Source organism: Nerophis ophidion, linkage group LG14, assembly GCF_033978795.1.
Source record: "Nerophis ophidion isolate RoL-2023_Sa linkage group LG14, RoL_Noph_v1.0, whole genome shotgun sequence".
Classification (NCBI taxonomy): domain Eukaryota; kingdom Metazoa; phylum Chordata; class Actinopteri; order Syngnathiformes; family Syngnathidae; genus Nerophis; species Nerophis ophidion.
The window spans coordinates 7,202,259-7,225,284 of record NC_084624.1 but is presented as its reverse complement, the minus strand read 5'-3'; the positions used below and the strand labels follow the sequence as shown (position 1 = coordinate 7,225,284).

At 39.6% G+C, this 23,026-nt stretch overlaps 1 long non-coding RNA gene across 1 annotated transcript in view; it reads left to right on the top strand.

Annotated features, from left to right (window-relative positions):
* The window catches only part of LOC133568043 (uncharacterized), a 216,129-nt gene extending 193,541 nt beyond the window's left edge, over positions 1-22,588 (top strand). The window contains exon 6 of the long non-coding RNA XR_009809526.1: positions 21,259-22,588. This is a non-coding gene — a long non-coding RNA (uncharacterized LOC133568043). The remainder of the gene's footprint in view (positions 1-21,258) is intronic.
* Positions 22,589-23,026: the final 438 nt, after the last annotated feature.

The window sequence follows — 23,026 nt, the reverse complement described above, 5'->3', positions numbered from 1 at the left end:
TTTTTGTTACTTAGAATTAGGGCTGCAACAACTAATCAATTAAATCGATTAAAATCGATTATAAAAATAGTTGGCGATTAATTTAGTCATCGATTCGTTGGATCTATGCTATGGGCATGCGCGGAGGCTACTTTTTTATTTATTAAAAATAAATAAATTTATATATATATATTTTTTTTTAAATAAACCTTTATTTATAAACTGCAACATTTACAAACAGCTGAGAAACAATAATCAAAATAAGTATGGTGCCAGTATTGTCAGAGTTAGTTTGTGACGAACCCCAAGATGCCGAGAAGGGGGGCAGGCATTAAGTCTATCCAGGCACTAAGACGAAACCGAATAAAAGGGTACGAACAAAAAGCGCGCACGAGGCGTATAACAAACTAAAGGAGCTAGCATGGGAGCTTGAAAATAAAAGGAGCTTAACATGGGAGCTAGCAAAAACAAAAAGGGTCTAGCGTGGAAGCCAGCGGGTAGTGAGCAGGAAAACAGAAGTCGTAACGTGTGGTACAAAACAAACTGGAAGCAGGGAACAAAAAAGAGTAAGCTAACAAAAACATCTAACGGATATAGCTTACCGCTACGCTGCAAATACAAGACACGACACGACAGGAGCGAGAAGACAATAATCCAGCAACTGACTAGAGGACAAAAGCAGGTACAAATAGGAATCGGGCTGATTGACACCAGGTGTGGCCAGGTGCCAATCAGCCGCAGCTGAGGGGAAAAAACAGGAAACAGACAAAATAAGAAGGCTGACAGGAACTAGTAACAGGAAATACTAAACACACACAGAGGAAAAACTAAAACACAAACAAACCGTCAGTGGCAAGCCTGACAAGTATGCTGTTTTTCAATAAAAAACTGGAATTAATCAAAGTAATAATTGACGGATTAATCGATTATCAAATTAGTTTTTAGTTGCAGCCCTACTTAGAATATGTTCCCCTGGTGTCCAAAAAACTCTAAATGAAGTCTTTGTTACTTAGAATATGTTCCCTATACTAAAGTGTTACCAAAAACATGTACCGTATTTTTCGGAGTTTAAGTCGCACCCACGGCCAAACTATGAAAAAAACCTTGACTTATAGTCCGAAAAATACGGTAACTCTGTCTTGAGTTTGAAAAAAAACATTTTAATTGTATTTTTCCCCAAAGAATGTGAATTAGTGAATTATATTTATATAGCGCTTTTCTCGAGTGACTCAAAGCGCTTTACATAGTGACACCCAATATCTAAGTTGCATTTAAACCAGTGTGGGTGGCACTGGGAGCAGGTGGGTCAAGTGTCTTGCCCAAGGACACAACAGCAGTGACTAGGATGGCGGAAGCGGGAATCGAACCTGCAACCCTCAAGTTGCTGGCACGGCCACTCTACCAACCGAGCTACGCCGCCCCGCACAAAAAGAAACGAGCAATGGCCAAGTAACCTTCCCACAAATGCCGGTGCGGAGGAACTTGACTTCTTTCCTTTGAGCACCAAATAAACAGAGGTCAAATTGTTATGGTTTAACAGGGGAGGTGACGGCAAACAGACACCAGAGGGTGTATGTTCAATAATTTATTATATATATGGTAAATATATGTAATAAGAATAATAAACAATACTAACTAATAAACTAAGGAAATGAAGCGTGACAAAATTCCAAGAGTGTGTATGGTGTAAGACTATGTGTAGAATTGAACCGAAGTGTGTGTTGAACAGGATACAAGGTAGTCCTTGATTAGGGGCGAGAGAGAGACGTCAGAGTCCAGGGGCGAGCGAGGCGTGGAGGAACGAGGGAGGCAGTCGAGATCCAGGGCAACGAAGGGAAAACAACCATTAGAGAACCAAGTACCCGCGCAGATCCTTGGGTCCACCGGTCCTTTATTCAGCTTGCGCCCCAAAGAAGGTTTCGTTGAGAAACTGCTGGGGGTTCGGTACCTCCAACACGGTTAAGAAGCACTAGAGTCCGTTCTGGTCTTTCTTTATCTCAATTTATTTTATTTTATTATTATTTTTTCTCTATACAAAGTGAATGTGGAAGCTTTTAGCTTCAGCCTCCACCTTTTTGGTCGGGAAAATGTGGAAAAAAATTACTTTTATTTATTCATCTGCTATACACTGCGATGAGGTGGTGACTTGTCCAGGGTGTGCCTTGCCTTCCGCCCGATTGTAGCTGAGATAGGCGCCAGCGCCCCCCGTGACCCCGAAAGGGAATAAGCGGTAGAACATGAATGGATGGATCTGCTATACACTCGAAGTGTCCAAATAAAAACCATTGAATTGAAAAAAACAAAATAATTATGGGGTATTTTGTGTAGAATTTTGTGGACAAAAATGAATGGACCATATGTGGGGGGGAAAATGATACGCTGTGAACACTTTCCGGACTGTTACTGACGAATATAATAACACGGCCGCACATATTCAGACAATTGCTCGGCTTTCAACAAGTTGAGGGCGATATTCCTTCAAGTCGCTCTCGTCTAATCACACTGAAGAGATTCCGTCTTTTTGCTGTTCAAGACCCTAAAATACTATTCAATCTGCAGGGTCGTTTATATGCTAATGCCGAGGTGAGGCCTTTGGCGCGGCGGCTTTTGTGCGAGCGCGATAAAGAAAAGTGAGGGAAAGGCGAGCGAATTAGTGTTGGTGGTGAAAGATGGAAGCTGGGAGAGAAGGCAGGAAAGATGCAAGAGCAGGATATTCCCCTAGGGTGGGTGCCCTAGGTAATTAAAAGAGGGATGGACAAGGCTGGAGTCTAGCCAGCGAGCGTGCCGTCTCCCCGCGGACTTCTTCTCCAATCAGGCCTCCAAGACTAAAAGCCAAATTGCAAATTGCAGTCGTTGGCTGCAGCGAGTTAGCAGCTTATATGCTAATGGGCGCACGGTCTGATAAATGGAGGTACAAGCTAACACACACACACACACACGCAAATTAAAGCAACAAAAAATCCTGACTTTGGAGCAATGTTCACAGACTCTAGTATTTGTCTCTATTAAATGCGACAGTTTTCCGTATTGGGACCATGATTTATGTCCTAGCTTGTTCACAACTTCTCATATGGAAGGCACTTTTCCTTGTTGGTGTCTCAAGAAGGGCAGAAACAAAACAAATTTGACTTTGGAGCAATGTTCACGGACTTTAGTATTTGGCCCTCTATTAGATACAACAGTTTTCCATATTGGGACCATGATTTATGTCCTAGCTTGTTCACAACTTCTCATATGGAAGGTACGCTTCCTTGTTGATGTCACAAGAAGGGTAGAAACCAAACAAACCTGACTTTGGAGCAATGTTCACACACTCTAGTATTTGGCTCTCTATTATATGCAACAGTTTTCCGTATTGGGACCATGATTTATGTCCTAGCTTGTTCACAACTTCTCATATGGAAGCTACTTTTCCTTGTTGATGTCTCAAGAAGGGTGGAAATAAATTTTAAAAAAAAATCCTGACTTTGGAGCAATGTTCACGGACTTTAGTATTTGGCTCTCTATTATATGCAACAGTTTTCTGTATTGGGACCATGATTTATGTCCTAGCTTGTTCACAACTTCTCATATAGAAGGTACCTTTCTTTGTTGATGTCACAAGAAGTGTAGAAACAAAACAATCCTGACTTTGGAGCAATGTTCACACACTCTAGTATTTGGCTTTCTATTAGATGCAATGGTTTTACGTATTAGGACCATGATTTATGTCCTAACTTGTTCACACCTCCTCATATGGAAGCTGCTTTTCCTTGTTGATGTCTCAAGAAGGGTAGAAACCAAACAATCCTGACTTTGGAGCAATGTTCACGGACTGTAGTATTTGGCTCTCTCTTAGATGCAACAGTTTTCCGTATTGGGACCATGATTTATGTCCTAACTTGTTCACACCTCCTCATATGGAAGCTGCTTTTCCTTGTTGATGTCTCAAGAAGGGTAGAAACAAAAAAATCCTGACTTTGGAGCAATGTTCACGGACCCTAGTATTTGTCTCTCTATTAAATGCAACAATTTTCCTTATTGGGACCATGATTTATGTCCTAACTTGTTCACACCTCCTCATATGGAAGGCACTCTTTCTTTTTGATGTCTCAAGAAGGGTAGAAACAAAACAATCCTGACTTTGTAGCAATGTTCACGGACTGTAATATTTGTCTCTGTATTAGATGCAATGGTTTTCCGTATTGGGACCATGATTTACATCCTAACTTGTTCACACCTCCTCATACGGAAGCTACTTTTCCTTGTTGATGTCTCAAGAAGGGTAGAAACAAAAAAATCCTGACTTTGGAGCAATGTTCACAGACTTTAGTATTTGGCTGTCTTTTAGATGCAACGATATTCCGTATTGGGACCTTGATTTATGTCCTGGCTTGTTCACACCTTCTCATATGGAAGGTGCCTTTCCTTGTTGATGTCACAAGAAGGGTAGAAACCAAACAAATTTGACTTTGGAGCAATGTTCACGGACTTTAGTATTGGTCTCTCCATTAGATGCGATGGTTTTACGTATTAGGGTCATGATTTATGTCCTAACTTGTTCAGACCTCCTCATATGGAAGCTACTTTTCCTTGTTGATGTCTCAAGAAGGGTAGAAACAAAACAAACCTGACTTTGGAGCAATGTTCACGCACTCTAGTATTTGTCTCTCTATTAGTTACAATGGTTTTCCGTATTGGGACCGTGATTTATGTCCTAACTTGTTCACACCTCCTCATATGGAAGCAAATTTTCCTTGTTGATGTCTCAAGAAGGGTACAAACAAAAAAAAATCCTGACTTTGGAGCAATGTCCACTGACTCTAGTATTTGTCTCTCTCTTAGATGCAACAGTTTTCCGTATTGGGACCGTGATTTATGTCCTAACTTGTTCGCACCTCTTCATATCGGAAGCTACTTTTCTTTGTTGATGTCTCAAGAAGGGTAGAAACGAAATAAATCCTGACTTTGGAGCAATGTTCACGGACTCTAGTATTTGGCTCTCTTTTAGATGCAACGATATTCCGTATTGGGACCATGATTTATGTCCTAACTTGTTCACGCCTCTTCATATGGAGGGCACTTTTTCTTGTTGATGTCTCAAGAAGGGTAGAAACAAAAAAATCCTGACTTTGGAGCAATGTTTACGGTCTCTAATATTTGTCTCTCTATTAGATGCAACAGTTTTCCGTATTGGGACCATGATTTATGTCCAGACTTGTTCACACCTCCTCATATGGAAGATACTTTTCCTTGTTGATGTCTCAAGAAGGGTAGAAACAAAATAAATCCTGACTTTGGAGCAATGTTTACGGACTCTAGTATTTGGCTCTCTATTAGATGCAATGGTTTTCCGTATTGGGATCATGATTTATGTCCAAATTTGTTCACACCTCCTCATATGGAAGATAATTTTCCTTGTTGATGTCTCAAGAAGGGTACTAACAAAAAAAATTCCTGACTTTGGAGCAATGTTCACATACTCTAGTATTTGCCTCTCTATTATATGAAACAGTTTTCTGTATTGGGACCATGATTTATGTCCCAGCTCCTTCACAACTTCTCATATGGAAGATACTTTTCCTTGTTGATGTCTCAAGAAGGGTAGACACAAAACAATCCTGACTTTGGAGCAATGTTCACGGACTCTAGTATTTGTCTCTCTATTAGATGCAATGGTTTTACGTATTAAAGTCATGATTTATGTCCTAACTTGTTCACACCTCCTCATATGGAAGCTACTTTTTCTTGTTGGTGTCTCAAAAAGGGTAAACACAAAACAAACCTGACTTTGGAGCAATGTTCACGGTCTTTAGTATTTGTCTCTCTATTAGATGCAATGATTTTCCGTATCGGGAAGATGATTTATGTCCTAACTTGTTCACACCTCCTCATATGGAAGCTACTTTTCCTTGTTGATGTCTCAAGAAGGGTAGAAACAAAACAATACTGACTTTGGAGCAATGTTCACGGACTTTAGTATTTGGCTCTCTATTAGATGCAATGGTTTTACGTATTAGGTTCATGATTTATGTCCTAACTTGTTCACACCTCCTCATATGGAAGCTACTTTTCCTTGTTGATGTCTCAAGAAGGGTAGAAACAAAAAAATCCAGACTTTGGAGCAATGTTCACGGACTCTAGTATTTGTCTCTCTAGTAGATGCAATGATTTTCCATATTGGGACCATGATTTATGTCCTAGCTTGTTCACGCCTCCTCATATGGAAGCTACTTTTTCTTGTTGGTGTCTCAAAAAGGGTAAACACAAAACAAACCTGACTTTGGAGCAATGTTTACGGACTCTAGTATTTGTGTCTCTATTAGATGCAACAGTTTTCTGTATTGGGACCATGATTTATGTCCTAGCTCGTTCACAACTTCTCATATGGAAGGTACCTTTCTTTGTTGATGTCACAAGAAGGGCAGAAACAAAACAAACCTGACTTTGGACCAATGTTCACAGACTCTAGTTTTTGACTCTGTTAGATGCAATGGTTTTCTGTATTTGGACCAGGATTTATGTCCTAACTTGTTCACACCTCCTCATATGGAAGCTACTTCTTCTTGTTGATGTCTCAAGAAGGGTAGAAACAAAACAATCCTGACTTTGGAGCAATGTTTACGGACTCTAGTATTTGGCTCTCTATTAGATGCAATGATTTTCCGTATTGGGACCAGGATTTATGTCCTAACTTGTTCACACCTCCTCATATGGAAGCTACTTTTTCTTGTTGATGTCTCAAGAAGGGTAGAAACAAAACAAACCTGACTTTGGAGCGATGTTCACGGACTCTAGTATTTGTCTCTCTATTAGATGCAACAGTTTTCCGTATTGGGACCATGATTTATGTCCTAACTTGTTCACACCTCCTCATATGGAAGGCACTCTTTCTTTTTGATGTCTCAAGAAGGGTAGAAACAAAACAATCCTGACTTTGGAGAAATGTTCACGGACTCTAGTATTTCTCTCTCTATTAGATGCAATGGTTTTACGTATTGGGACCATGATTTATGTCCTAACTTGTTCACACCTCCTCATATGGAAGCTACTTTTTCTTTTGATGTCTCAAGAAGGGTAGAACCAAATAAATCCTGACTTTGGAGCAATGTTCATGGACTCTAGTATTTGTCTCTCTATTATATGGAACAGTTTTCTGTATTGGGACCATGATTTATGTCCTAGCTCGTTCACAACTTCTCATATGGAAGGTACCTTTCTTTGTTGATGTCTCAAGAAGGGCAGAAACAAAATAAATCCTGACTTTGGAGCAATGTTTACGGACTGTAGTATTTGTCTCTCTATTAAATGCAATGGTTTTCCGTATCGGGACCATGATTTATGTCCTAACTTGTCCGTACCTCTTCATATCGGAAGCTACTTTTCTTTGTTGATGTCTCAAGAAGCGTACAAACTAAATAAGTACAGACTTTGGAGCAATGTTCACAGACTTTAGTATTTGTCTCTCCAATAGATGCAATGGTTTTACGTATTAAAGTCATGATTTATGTCCTAATTTGTTCACGCCTCCTCATATGGAAGCTACTTTTCCTTGTTGATGTCTCAAGAAGGGTAGAAATAAAACAATCCTGACTTTGGAGCAATGTTTACGGACTTTAGTATTTGGCTCTCTAATAGATGCAACAGTTTTCCGTATCGGGACCATGATTTATGTCCTAACTTGTTCACACCTCCTCATATGGAAGGCACTCTTTCTTGTTGGTGTCTCAAGAAGGGTAGAAACAAAACGATCCTGACTTTGGAGCTATGTTTACGGACTCTAGTATTTGTCTCTCTATTAGATGCAATGGTTTTACGTATTAGGACCATGATTTATGTCCTAGCTTGTTCACACCTCCTCATATGGAAGCTACTTTTTCTTGTTGGTGTCTCAAAAAGGGTAAACAAAAAACAAACCTGACTTTGGAACAATGTTCACGGTCTTTAGTATTTGTCTCTCTATTAGATGCAATGGTTTTCCGTATCGGGACCATGATTTATGTCCTAACTTGTTCATACCACCTCATATGGAAGCTACTTTTCCTTGTTGTTGTCTCAAGAAAGGTAGAAACAAAACAAACCTGACTTTGGAGCAATGTTCACGGACTCTAGTATTTGTCTCTCTCTTAGATGCAACAGTTTTCCGTATTGGGACCATGATTTGTGTCCTAGCTTGTTCACAACTTATCATATGGAAGCTACTTTTCCTTGTTGATGTCTCAAGAAGGGTAGAAATAAATTTAAAAAAAAATCCTGACTTTGGAGCAATGTTCACGGACTATAGTATTTGCCTCTCTATTATATGCAACAGTTTTCCGTATTGGGACCATGATTTATGTCCTAGCTCGTTCACAACTTCTCATATGGAAGATACTTTTCCTTGTTGATGTCTCAAGAAGGCTAGAAACAAAACAATCCTGACTTTGGAGCAATGTTTACGGACTTTAGTATTTGGCTCTCTAATAGATGCAACAGTTTTCCGTATTGGGACCATGATTTATGTCCTAACTTGTTCACACCTCCTCATATGGAAGGCACTCTTTCTTGTTGGTGTCTCAAGAAGGGTAGAAACAAAACAATCCTGACTTTGGAGCTATGTTTACGGACTCTAGTATTTGTCTCTCTATTAGATGCAATGGTTTTACGTATTAGGACCATGATTTATGTCCTAGCTTGTTCACACCTCCTCATATGGAAGCTACTTTTTCTTGTTGGTGTCTCAAAAAGGGTAAACACAAAACAAACCTGACTTTGGAACAATGTTCACGGTCTTTAGTATTTGTCTCTCCATTAGATGCAATGGTTTTCCGTATCGGGACCATGATTTATGTCCTAACTTGTTCACACCACCTCATATGGAAGCTACTTTTCCTTGTTGTTGTCTCAAGAAAGTTAGAAACAAAACAAACCTGACTTTGGAGCAATGTTCATGGACTCTAGTATTTGTCTCTCTCTTAGATGCAACAGTTTTCCGTATTGGGACCATGATTTATGTCCTAGCTTGTTCACAACTTCTCATATGGAAGCTACTTTTCCTTGTTGATGTCTCAAGAAGGGTAGAAATAAATTAAAAAAAAAATCCTGACTTTGGAGCAATGTTCACGGACTCTATTATTTGCCTCTCTATTATATGCAACAGTTTTCCTTATCGGGACCATGATTTATGTCCTAACTTGTTCGCACCGCTTCATATCGGAAGCTATTTTTCTTTGTTGATGTCTCAAGAAGGGTAAAAACTAAATAAATCCTGACTTTGGAGCAATGTTCACGGACTCTAGTATTTGGCTCTCTATTAGATGCAACAGTTTTCCGTATTGGGACCATGATTTGTGTCTTAACTTGTTCACACCTCCTCATATGGAAGGCACTTTTCCTTGTTGATGTCTCAAGAAGGGTAGAAACAAAACAATCCTGACTTTGGAACAATGTTCACGGACTTTAGTATTTGGCTCTCTATTAGATGCAATGGTTTTACGTATTAGGGTCATGATTTATGTCCTAACTTGTTCACACCTCCTCATATGGAAGGTACTTTTCCTTGTTGATGTCTCAAGAAGGGTAGAAATAATTTTTAAAAAAATCCTGACTTTGGAGCAATGTTCACGGACTTTAGTATTTGGCTTTCTATTAGATGCAATGGTTTTCAATATTGGGACCATGATTTATGTCCTAACTTGTTCATGCCTCCTCATATGGAAGCTACTTTTCTTGTTGGTGTCTCAAAAAGGGTAAACACAAAACAAACCTGACTTTGGGGCAATGTTCACGGTCTGTAGTATTTGTCTCTCTATTAGATGCAACAGTTTTCCGTATTGGGACCATGATTTATGTCTTAACTTGTTCACAACTTCTCATACGGAAGCTACTTTTCCTTGTTGCTGTCTCAAGAAGGGTAAAAAATTACATAAATCCTGACTTTGGAGCAATGTTCACGGACTCTAGTATTTGTCTCTCTATTAAATGCAATGGTTTTCCGTATTAGGTCCATGATTTACGTCCTAACTTGTTCACACCTCCTCATATGGAAGCTACTTTTTCTTGTTGATGTCTCAAGAAGGGTAGAAACTAAATAAATCCTGACTTTGGAGCAATGTTCACGGACTCTAGTATTTGTCTCTCTATTAGATGCAACAGTTTTTCGTATTGGGACCACGATTTATGTCCTAACATGTTCACGCCTCCTCATATGGAAGCTACTTTTCCTTGTTGATGTCACAAGAAGGGTAGAAACCAAACAAATTTGACTTTGGAGCAATGTTCACGGACTCTAGTATTTGTCTCTCTATTAGATGCGATGGTTTTGCGTATTAGGGTCATGATTTATGTCCTAACTTGTTCACACCTCCTCATATGGAAGCTACTTTTCCTTGTTGGTGTCTCAAGAAAGGTAGAAACAAAACAAACCTGACTTTGGAGCAATGTTCACGGACTCTAGTATTTGTCTCTCTCTTAGATGCAACAGTTTTCCGTATTGGGACCATGATTTATGTCCTAGCTTGTTCACAACTTCTCATATGGAAGCTACTTTTCCTTGTTGATGTCTCAAGAAGGGTAGAAATAAATAAATAAAAAATCCTGACTTTGGAGCAATGTTCACGGACTATAGTATTTGCCTCTCTATTATATGCAACAGTTTTCCGTATTGGGACCATGATTTATGTCCTAGCTCGTTCACAACTTCTCATATGGAAGATACTTTTCCTTGTTGATGTCTCAAGAAGGGTAGAAACAAAACAATCCTGACTTTGGAGCAATGTTTACGGACTTTAGTATTTGGCTCTCTAATAGATGCAACAGTTTTCCGTATTGGGACCATGATTTATGTCCTAACTTGTTCACGCCTCCTCATATGGAAGGCACTTTTTCTTGTTGATGTCTCAAGAAGGGTAGAAACAAAACAATCCTGACTTTGGAGCAATGTTCACGGACTGTAGTATTTGTCTCTCTATCAGATGCAACAGTTTTCCGTATTGGGACCATGATTTATGTCCTAACTTGTTCACACCTCCTCATATGGAAGCTACTTTTCCTTGTTGGTGTCTCAAGAAGGGTAGAAACAAAACAAACCTGACTTTGGAGCAATGTTTACAGACTCTAGTATTTGTCTCTCTATTAGATGCAACAGTTTTCCGTATTGGGACCATGATTTATGTCCTAACTTGTTCACACCTCCTCATATGGAAGCTACTTTTTCTTGTTGATGTCTCAAGAAGGGTAGAAACAAAACAATCCTGACTTTGGAGCAATGTTCACAGACTCTAGTATTTGGCTCTCTATTAGATGCAATGGTTTTCTGTATTAGGACCATGATTTATGTCCAAACTTGTTCACACCTCCTCATATGGAAGATACTTTTCCTTGTTGATGTCTCAAGAAGGGTACAAACAAAAACAATTCCTGACTTTGGAGCAATGTTCACAGACTCTAGTTTTTTGCTCTCGATTAGATGCAATGATTTTCCGTATTGGGACCATTATTTCTTTTCTAACTTGTTCAGACCTCCTCATATGGAAGCTACTTTTCCTTGTTGATGTCTCAGGAAAGGTAGAAACAAAAAACAATCCTGACTTTGGAGCAATGTATTTGTCTCTCTATTAGTTGGAACAGTTTTCTGTGTTGGGTGTAACAGGTCAGGCACATGGTGATGTGGGTTTCGTTCCCCCAGGGATGCAGACGGGCTTATTTAAAATATAAATCAGACTGAGACAAAACTAAAAGAGCTAGCGTGGGAGCTAGAAAACAAAACAGCCTAGCGTGGAAGCTAGCAGGTTGTGAGCAGGAAACAAAACGCTGTTACTTGTTGTGCGAATACAAATTAGGAAGGCAGGCTTAAATAAAGACAGCAATCACAAGACAGGTGCACGTTCGGAACAGGCGGCAGTTGAAAATAACGAGTAACAATGGAAACCAAACTGAGGGGTGAACAAACAAAAGCCGAAGGAATCCAAAACTAACAGAAAACACAAAAAGCTCAAAAATCGAAATCAAAATATGATCCGGGCAGTGGATCATAACATTGGGACGATGATTTACGTCCTAACTTGTTCACACTTCCTCATATTGGAAGCTACTTTTCCTTACTTTGGAGCAATGTTCACAAACTCTAGTATTTGGCTCTCTATTAGATGCAATGGTTTTCAGTATTGGGACCATGATTTATGTCACTGGTCCTTGTATGGAAGGTAGATTTCCTTGTTGATGTCTCAAGGAGGGTATAAACACACAAAGACACACACACACACACACACACACACACACACAATGGCGCGCGTCGATTCTCCCTGCAGCAAAGGCAAACGTTGCTAACTGGAGTTTGACTGCAGTAAGCGCATATACATTCACTGCACAGCCTGGAGCTGGAGGCCAGCGCATGAGTATGCAGCGCGCACACACACACACACACACACACACACACACACACACACACACACACACGCTCCGGCCATGCATAACCGCGCTCAAGATGCAATCATGTATCATACAACAGGGATATCATTTCAGCGTGTGCGGCGCATGATAAAAAAAAAAAAAAAAAAAGGTTCTTCTGCAAAGTCATTGCAACAACTTTCTACGATCGAATGATCGCAATTAAAAATAAAATCATTTTTTTATTTACTTTCCCTAAATATCTAAAAAATATTCCCATTCTCTTCATGCCGTTTCATGCTCCTTTAGTTTCTATCCAATCAGAATCCAGCTTGCTTCGGTTGCCATGCTGTGCCAAATCTGCCTGCAGAATCGACAATGCAGGCGTCTTATTCACATGCACATACAGTTGATAGACAGTCGTGATAGCCAATCAGATCACCAGTTGTTGACAGTAGCCTATCTAGGCAGCCTGATGTTAACCAGCCTGTGATTGGATAAGTGTTGCGCCGGAGCCAGACCGGGGGGGGTCGCAGAGAAGGGGGAACAAAACATCGATTGGGTGGCAGATATATTGTAGCGTCCTGAAAGAGTCGGTGCCGCAGGGCATTCTGGGTATTTGTTCTGTTGTGTCTATGTCGCGTTGCGGTGCAAATATTCTCCCGAAATGTGTTTTGCGTTTTTTCACTATATGGCACATGTTTATGAAAGTGTTGGCGTTGTTCATACGGCCACCCTTAGTGTGACATGTTGACTAAGTATGCCCTTCATTCACTTGTATGTTCCAAACTAACAGGGTCGTCATGAATTGCGACGAACGGGCGGTGTGAAATGCTATCATGACATCTTTTACTAAAGAGCGTTTGCAACTCATCGAACGCTGCAAAAAACAATTTCAAGAAGGATATTTAAAGAGAAAGTACATCTTGTGGGACCATGTCGGTGTCAGGTTCAAACACCAAAACGATCTATTAAACGAGACAAGAAGCAAGTGTTGGGCTGCACACTCAGTTACAGTTTCAACCGACGCTCTAAGGTACAGCCCCCGCGCTCCTCTACTGTGGTTGTGACAATACACATTACGCCACTTCAATATCATGATCGATATTAAAGTGACTCACTCCATGGACAGTTGTCTGTTTGGTCCAGCTGGCCGGGGACGTTTCCAGTTGATTTTTGGGTAAGCAATCCATTTATGTTCAAATAGCTTGGCCATAACAATCTACAAGGTTAATGCAGTGCCGCATGGAATTCTGGGTATTTGTTCTGTTGTGTCTATGTCGCGTTGCAGTGCAAATATTCTCCTGAAATGTGTTTTGCGTTGTCTCACTATATGGCACATGTTTATGAAAGTGTTAGTGTGACATGTTGACTAAGTATGCCCTTCATTCACTTGTATGTTCCAAACTAACAGGGTCTTCATGAATGGCGACGAACAGGCGGTGTGAAATCCTAGCATGACATCTTTTACTAAAGAGCGTTTGCAACCCATCGAACGCTGCAAAAAACAATTTCAAGAAGGATATTTAAAGAGAAACTACATCTTGTGAGACCATGTCGGTGTCGGGTTCAAACACCAAAACTATCTATTAAACGAGACAAGAAGCAAGGAATCAAGCATAGACAGAGTTGAGTTTTGCTCATGAGGAGATATGTATTGGGCTGCACACTTAGTTACAGTTTCACCCAACGCTCTAAGGTACAGCCCCCGCGCTCCTCTACTGTGGTTGTAACAACACACATTACGCCACTTCAATATCATGATCGATGTTAAAGTGACTCACTCCATGGATAATTGTCTGTTTTGTCCAGCTGGCCGGAGACGTTTCCAGTTGATTTTTGGGTAAGCAATCCATTTATGTCGAAATAGCTTGGCCATAACAATCTACAAGGTTAATGCAGTGCCGCAGGGAATTCTGGGGATTTATCCTGTTGTGTGTATGTCGCGTTGCGGTGCAAATGTTCTCCCGAAATGTGTTTTGCGTTGTTTCACTATATGGCACATGTTTATGACAGTGTTGGCGTTGTTCATACGGCCACCTTTAGTGTGACATGTTGACTAAGTATGCCCTTCATTCACTTGTATGTTCCAAACTAACAGGGTCGTCATGAATGGCGACGAACGGGCAGTGTGAAATCCTATCATGACATCTTTTACTAAAGAGCGTTTGCAACTCATCGAACGCTGCAAAAAACAAATTCAAGAAGGATATTTAAAGAGAAAGTACATCTTGTGAGACCATGTCGGTGTCGGGTTCAAACACCAAAACTATCTACTAAACGAGACAAGAAGCAAGGAATCAAGCATAGACAGAGTTGAGTTTTGCTCATGAGGAGATATGTATTGGGTTGCACACTCAGTTACAGTTTCACCCGACGCTCTAAGGTACAGCCCCCTGCGCTCCTCTACTGTAGTTTAATAACACACATGACGCCACTTCAATATCATGATCGATATTAAAGTGACTCACTCCATGGACAGTTGTCTGTTTGGTCCAGCTGGCCGGGGACGTTTCCAGGCGATTTTGGGTGAGCAATCCATTTATGTCGAAATAGCTTGGCCATAACAATCTACAAGGTTAATGCAGTGCCGCATGGAATTCTGGGTATTTGTTCTGTTGTCTCTATTTCGCGTTGCAGTGCAGATATTCTCCTGAAATGTGTTTTGCGTTGTCTTACTATATGGCACATGTTTATGAAAGTGTTAGTGTGACATGTTGACTAAGTATGCCCTTCATTCACTTGTATGTTCCAAACTAACAGGGTCGTCATGAATGGCGAAGAATGGGCGGTGTGAAATCCTATCATGACATCTTTTAATAAAGAGCGTTTGCAACTCATCGAACGCTGCAAAAAACAATTTCAAGAAGGATATTTAAAGAGAAACTACGTCTTGTGAGACCATGTCGGTGTCAGGTTCAAACACCAAAACTATCTATTAAACGAGACAAGAAGCAAGGAATGAAGCATAGACAGAGTTGAGTTTTGCTCATGAGGAAATATGTATTGGGCTGCACACTCAGTTACAGTTTCACCCGACGCTCTACTGTAGTTTAATAACACACATGACGCCACTTCAATATCATGGCCGATATTTAAGCGACTCACTCCATGGATAATTGTCTGTTTTGTCCAGCTGGCCGTAGACGTTTCCAGTTGATTTTTGGGTAAGCAATCCATTTATGTTGAAATAGCTTGGCTCCAAGTGTCAGGCTTGCTCCTGACAGTTTGTCTATGTTTTAGTTTTTTCCTCTGCATTTGTCTGTTTCCTGTGTTTAGTATTTCCTGTCTTTTAGTTCCTGTCTTGTTCCCTGAGTGCTGTGTTCCTCCTCAGTGTGTTTAGTATTTCCTGTCCTTAGTTCCTGTCTAGTGCTCTTATTTTGTCAGCTTCCTGTCTTGTTCCCTGAGTGCTGTGTTCCCCTTCAGCTGCGGCTGATTGGCGACTGGCCACACCTGTTGCCAATCAGCCGGCTCCTACTTGTACCTCCTTTGTCTTGTGTCAGTTGCTGGATCATTGTATTGTATTGTCATGTCTATTGTCGTTGCCACATGTCGCTCCTGTCGTTGCTATCGTGTCGTTTTATTGCAGCGTAGAGGTTAGCTACATTCGTTTGTTTGTAACTTACTGTCTTTTTTTCCCTGCTCCTGTTTTGTTTTCACTCCACAAGTAACGACTTCTGTTTTCCTGTTTGCAACCCGCTAGCTTCCACGCTAAAGTTCCTTTTTTGTTTTCTGGCTTCCAGTGCTAGCTCCCTTAGTTTGTTATTCCGCCCACGTGCGTGCTTTTTGTTTGTTCTTGTTCTACTTTTTAAATTAAATCATGTTTTCCCATTCAATGCCCGCCTCCATCTCTGCATCCTGGGGTTCAACATCAAATAACTGTGACACCAAGTTTTATATTCATAGCATCAAAATCACTTTCACCTCACTCCCTCGGCTTTCCGTCCGCTCCAACGGCTCACTCTTCCCTCCTGCTCGCTTCTGTAAGCAGCAGCTCATCCTCAGTATGTTCAGCTTCAAAAAGATAAGGTTCTGAATCCTCGTTTGTCCAAAAATCGTCGTCTTTGTCGTCTGTCACCAAGTCTGACATGATTAGAAAAAACTCTTTGATTCCGGAAGTAGGAACACACATGTTGCCATAAGTCAGATGTGAGTTGCTATGGAAACAGAAGCTTGCTAAGAGGAGCACAGCTCGCACACACACACACACACACACACACACACACACACACACACACACACACACACACACACACACACACACACACACACACACACACACACACACACACACACACACACACACACACACACACACAGCAGGGATCCAAAAGCCAAATGGCTTGTAGACTGACACAAGACAGGATGCACAAGCATGGATGGAGCACCACATTACGGGCCCCTCTACACAAGACCCCTGTAGGGAGTCATCATTACTTATTTGTCTTGTTGCATCTTAAACAATTGTATTGTTGATAATAGAGGTAATTTTACCATAACAATCTACAAGGTTAATACAGTTCGATTCTCTTTCTTCTCCTCTATTTATCTGCTTTCTTTCGTATTTCAAGTTATCATGACATATATGTCTTGTTGCATTTGAAACAATTGTATTGTTGATAATAGAGGTAATTTTACCATAACAATCTACAAGGTTAATACAGTTCGCTTCTCTTTCCTCTCCTCTATTTATCTGCTTTCTTTTGTATTTCAAGTTATCATGACATATATGTATTGTTGCCTTTGAAACAATTGTATTGTTGATAATAGAGGTAATTTTACCATAACAATCTACAAGGTTAATCCAGTTCGCTTCTCTTTCCTCTCCTCTATTTATCTGCTTTCTTTTGTATTTCAAGTTATCATGACATATATGTATTGTTGCCTTTGAAACAATTGTATTGTTGATAATAGAGGTAATTTTACCATAACAATCTACAAGGTTAATCCAGTTCGCTTCCCTTTTCCCCCTCTATTTATCTGCATTTGTTTGCATTTCAAGTCATCGTTACATATATGTATTTTCGCATTTGAGATAATTGTAATGTTGATAATAGAGGTCATTTTACCATAACAATCTACAAGGTTAATGCAGTTTGCTTCTCTTCCTTCTCCTCCCTGTATCTGCTTTCTTTTGTATTTCAAGTTATTGTTACTTGTATGTATTTTTGTATTTGAAAAAAATTGTATTGTTGATAATAGAGGTAATTTTACCATAACAATCCACAAGGTTATTACAGTTCGCTTACCTTTCTTCTCATTTATTTATCTGCTTTCTTTTGTATTTCAAGTCATCTTTACATATTTTTTGTTGCATTTGAAACAATTGTATTGTTGATAATAGAGGTAATTTTACCATAACAATCTACAAGGTTAATACAGTTCGCTTCTCTTTTCTCTCCTCTATTTATCTGCTTTCTTTTGTATTTCAAGTTATCATGACATATATGTATTGTTGCATTTGAAACAATTGTATTGTTGATAATAGAGGTAATTTTACCATAACAATCTACAAGGTTAATGTGGTTCGCTTCCCTTTTCCCCCTCTATTTATCTGCATTTGTTTGCATTTCAAGTCATATTTACATATTTTTTGTTGCATTTGAAACAATTGTATTGTTGATAATAGAGGTAATTTTACCATAACAATCTACAAGGTTATTACAGTTCGCTTCTCTTTCCTCTCCTCTATTTATCTGCTTTCTTTTGTATTTCAAGTTATCATGACATATATGTATTGTTGCATTTGAAACAATTGTATTGTTGATAATAGAGGTCATTTTACCATAACAATCTACAAGGTTAATGCGGTTCGCTTCCCTTTCCCCCCTCTATTTATCTGCATTTGTTTGCATTTCAAGTCATCATTACATGTATGTATTGTCGCATTTGAAATAATTGTAATGTTGATAATAGGGGTTATTTTACTATAACAATCTACAAGGTTAATGCAGTTCCCTTCTCTTTCTTCTCCTCCCTGTTTCTGCTTTATTTTGTATTTTAAGTCATTGTTTCATGTATGTATTGTTGCATTTGAAACAATTGTATTGTTGATAATATAGCTTATTTTACCATAACAATCTACAAGGTTAATGCATTTTGCTTCTCTTGTGTCCTCTCCATATATCTGCCTTTGTTTGTATTTCAAGTTATTGTTACTTATATGTATTTTTGTATTTGAACAACTGTATTATTGATAATAAACGTAATTTTACCATAACAAACTACAAGGTTAATGCAGTTCGCTTCTCTTTCTTCCTCTTCATTTATCTGCTTTCTTTTGTATTTCAAGTTATCATTACATATATGTGTTGTCGCATCTGAACAATTGGATTGTTGATAATACAGGTCATTTTACCATAACAATCTACAAGGTTAATGCGGTTCGCTTCTCTTTTGTCCCCTCTTTATATCTGCTTTCGTTTGTATTTCAAGTCATCATTACATATATATATTGTTGCATTTGAAACACTTGTATTGTTTATAATAATGGTAATTTTACCATAACAATCTACAAGGTTAATACAGTTCGCTTTGCTTTCTTCCTCTCTATTCATCTGCTTTCTTTTTTGTATTGCAAGTTATCATTACATATATGTATTGTTGCATTTGAACTATTGTATTGTAATAGAGGTAATTACTGCTATTATTCATTATCAAAAGTGATATTTCTATTGGTATTTGTATTGATCCATTTGTAGTGTAATATTGTTCACTGTCATTTCTGTATTATTATTTATTTGGCTACCTGCTTCTTTGATATCACTTTCATCATCATATTTGTACATAGCCTATTTTGTTGATGTTGTTCTGTTGTTGTTATTATTATTTATATGTAAATGACAATTTTTTTGATTGTTTGTAGTAAGAGGAAATACTTTGACCTGTCATTAGTTATTCATGTCTTAGAAATTGAAAGAACACATGAGATTAATTTTGTTGGTACTAGGGTTGTTTATCGGTACTAGTATAGTACCGCGGTAGTAATGAATCAAAAACGGTACTCTGTTTGAAAAGCACCGGTTCAATTTTCATTTTAACGGGCATGACATTGCTGATTTTTAATGAGCATAGGAGCATGTTCGGCAGCGCACCCACACAGAGTACTTGCAAGCAGACACATTGGTGGACAGAAAAGGGAGAACAGATGCATTTTGGTGTAAAAAGTCAAGATAAAGGTGAAGTTCCATCGCTGAAACACCCTCAGGAAGAGCTGCTTTCAGACATGGCTAGCGAGTGAGCGGCTAACGTTCATCCGCAGTGCTTGCGCTACTTCTGAATCACTAATCTGGGCCTCCATGTTGACAAATAAAGTGAGTTTCTTACATGTAGTGTTATCATTGGAGGACGGGGAATAGCTAAAGATGCTACAGGCTACAAAAGCTCGGCGCTAACAGCAAGCTAGCGCTCCTGAATGTAAACAAACGCCTGCCACCCACCTTTGTGTGGTTATTTTGTATGTGTTATGGCGCACGCGCGGTCTGCGTCTCCCTCCCACCCGGAGGATCCACTGACAGTGCGTTCGGACACGCCCCTGCTCGCGCTGGGAGCAGCACGCCCACGCAGCACGCCCACGCAGCTACAAGCCTGCAGACGATCAGGCAATCTGGACACCTGTGACTGATGATCGCAAGCTGAATAAAGGACCGGCGGACCCGAGGATCTGCACGGGAACTTAGTTCTCTAATGGTTGTTTTCCCTTCGTTGCCCTGGATCTCGACTACCTCCCTCGTTCGCCCCTGGACTCTGACGTCTCTCTCTCGCCCCTAATCAAGGACTACCTTGTATCCTGTTCAACACACACTTCGGTTAAATTCTACACATAGTCTTACACCATACACACTCTTGGAATTTTGTCAAGCTTCATTTCCTTAGTTTATTAGTTAGTATTGTTTATTATTCTTATTACATATATTTACCATATAATATATACCATATTTATAATAAATTATTGAACATACAGCCCTCTGGTGTCTGTTTGCCGTCACCTCCCCTGTTAAACCATAACAATTTGACCTCCGTTTATTTGGTGCTCAAAGGAAAGAAGTCAAGTTCCTCCGCACCGGCATTTGTGGAAAGGTTACTTGGCCATTGCTCGTTTCTTTTTGTGCGGGGCGGCGTAACTCGGTTGGTAGAGTGGCCGTGCCAGCAACTTGAGGGTTGCAGGTTCGATTCCCGCTTCCGCCATACTAGTCGCTGCCGTTGTGTCCTCGGGCAAGACACTTTACCCACCTGCTCCCAGTGCCACCCACACTGGTTTAAATGTCACTTCAATATTGGGTGTCACTATGTAAAGCGCTTTGAGTCACTAGAGAAAAGCGCTATATAAATATAATTCACTTCACTTCACGCCTGAAAAATTGATACTAACAGAAAAACCGTTGGATCGTCATTTTCGCACGTTGCCATTCTGGGATGTTGATGGGATGACAGATTAGACGACCTTTGGTGTGTGTGTGTGTGTGTGTGTGTGTGTGTGTGTGTGTGTGTGTGTGTGTGTGTGTGTGACGCAGCAGCTGGGAGATCACTCAGGATGAAATGAATACGAGGAGCAGCTGCATGCAAAGAGATGACTGAGCAGTCTGACTCAGCACGACTCACAAAAACAAGCGATAAAATTCAGAACAAAATAACAACTCATGCGCTCATCAAATTATGCTAATTTCATCAAATTCATCCAGCCATCCATCTATGTATCCAAGTTGAGATACACAATGTTTACACTGCAGGCCAAAGCTGCCCAAATCAGATTTAAAAAAAAAAAAAGGGATTGTGGAGGGAGGCGTGGTCAGTGCCGCCTGCAGAAGGAATAGTCACCCCCGCTGTCCATGGTACTGAAGACGAGCAGCATGTGCTGACGGCGAGACACAGCTGGCAGGTGATTAAATTTCACAGGTGGCACGTGTTAATCTAATCGTCTGCTGTCTTTAACAGGAAGCGGTCGGGAGCAGAGCAAGGGAGAGGATTGGGAGTGACGGCAACGTCACGAAATGCCAGGAGACTTTGAAAAATCTTGTTAAAAACATTAAAACCTCATTACACCTGCACGCTTGGCTCTTGGACCGTGTCTGAAGACATCACGCATCGTTTTTTTAAAGGCTCCTGAAGGCATCACACACAGTTTTGGAAGGCTCCTGAAGGCATCACGCACATTTTTTTAAGGCTCCTGAAGGCATCACACGCAGTTTCGCAGCATTTTTATGTGGAATAGTTCTCTCTGGGTGATTTTGAGGATCTGACAAGTACTGGAAATACTCCGGCGTGACCTCGGGCCCTCTGGCCTTTGCATTCTGAAGAGTGAAGCTCCTCCCGGGCCAATCTCTGAGGACCAGGCTGGAATAAGTCATGCAGCAGATGCTGCTTCTTCTGCTCTTTGTGCCCTGAGCTGTGGAGGATTCAACACCCTTTTTAAGTCTGAGTTTCATGAATGTATCATGATCATGTATCATGAATGTATCGTGAGTATCATGAATGTATCATGATCATGTATCATGAATGTATCATGAATGTATCATGGGTATCATGAATGTATCATGGTCATGTATCATGAATGTATCATGGGTATCATGAATGTATCATGATCATGTATCATGAATGTATCGTGAGTATCATGAATGTATCGTGAGTATCATGAATGTATCGTGAGTATCATGAATGTATCATGATCATGTGTCATGAATGTATCGTGGGTATCATGAATGTATCATGATCATGTATCATGAATGTATTGTGGGTATCATGAATGTATCATGATCATGTATCATGAATGCATCGTGAGTATCATGAATGTATCATGATCATGTATCATGAATGTATTGTGAGTATCATGAATGTATCGTGAGTATCATGAATGTATCATGATCATGTATCATGAATGTATCGTGAGTATCGTGAATGTATCATGATCATGTATCATGAATGTATCGTGAGTATCATGAATGTATCATGATCATGTATCATGAATGTATCGTGAGTATCATGATCATGTATCATGATCATGTATCATGAATGTATTGTGAGTATCATGAATGTATCATGATCATGTATCATGAATGTATCGTGAGTATCGTGAATGTATCATGATCATGTATCATGAGTATCATGAATATGCTCAACGATACAGTATACACTACGGTTGTACCCATACCAATATTTTAATACAGGTACCAAAATGTATTTCGATACTTTTTGATACTTTTGTAAATAAAGGGGACCACAAAAAATCCCTTATTGTCTTTATTGTAACAAACAATGTTAGTGTAGATGAAACATATGTTTATTATTGTCATTTAGTCCTTCAATAAAATGTTGAACGTACTAGACAACTTGTCTTTTAGTAGTAAGTAAACACACAAAGACTCCTAATTAGTCTGCACTAACATATTGTCTCATTTATATACCTATTATTTTATACACATTATAAGGGACAAACTGTAAAAAAAAATATTATTAATCCACTTGTTCATTTACTGTTAATATCTGCTTATTTTCTGTTTTAACATGTTCTATCTACACTTCTGTTCAAATGTAATAATCACTTATTCTTCTCTTCTTTGATACCACACATTAGTTTCGGATGATACCACACATTTAGGTATCGTTCCGCTACCAAGTAGTTGCAGGATCATACAATAAAATACAATACCTAATAAACCAATAATAATATGGTTAAAAAATACTGACGTAAAGGGTAGGTGTCGCC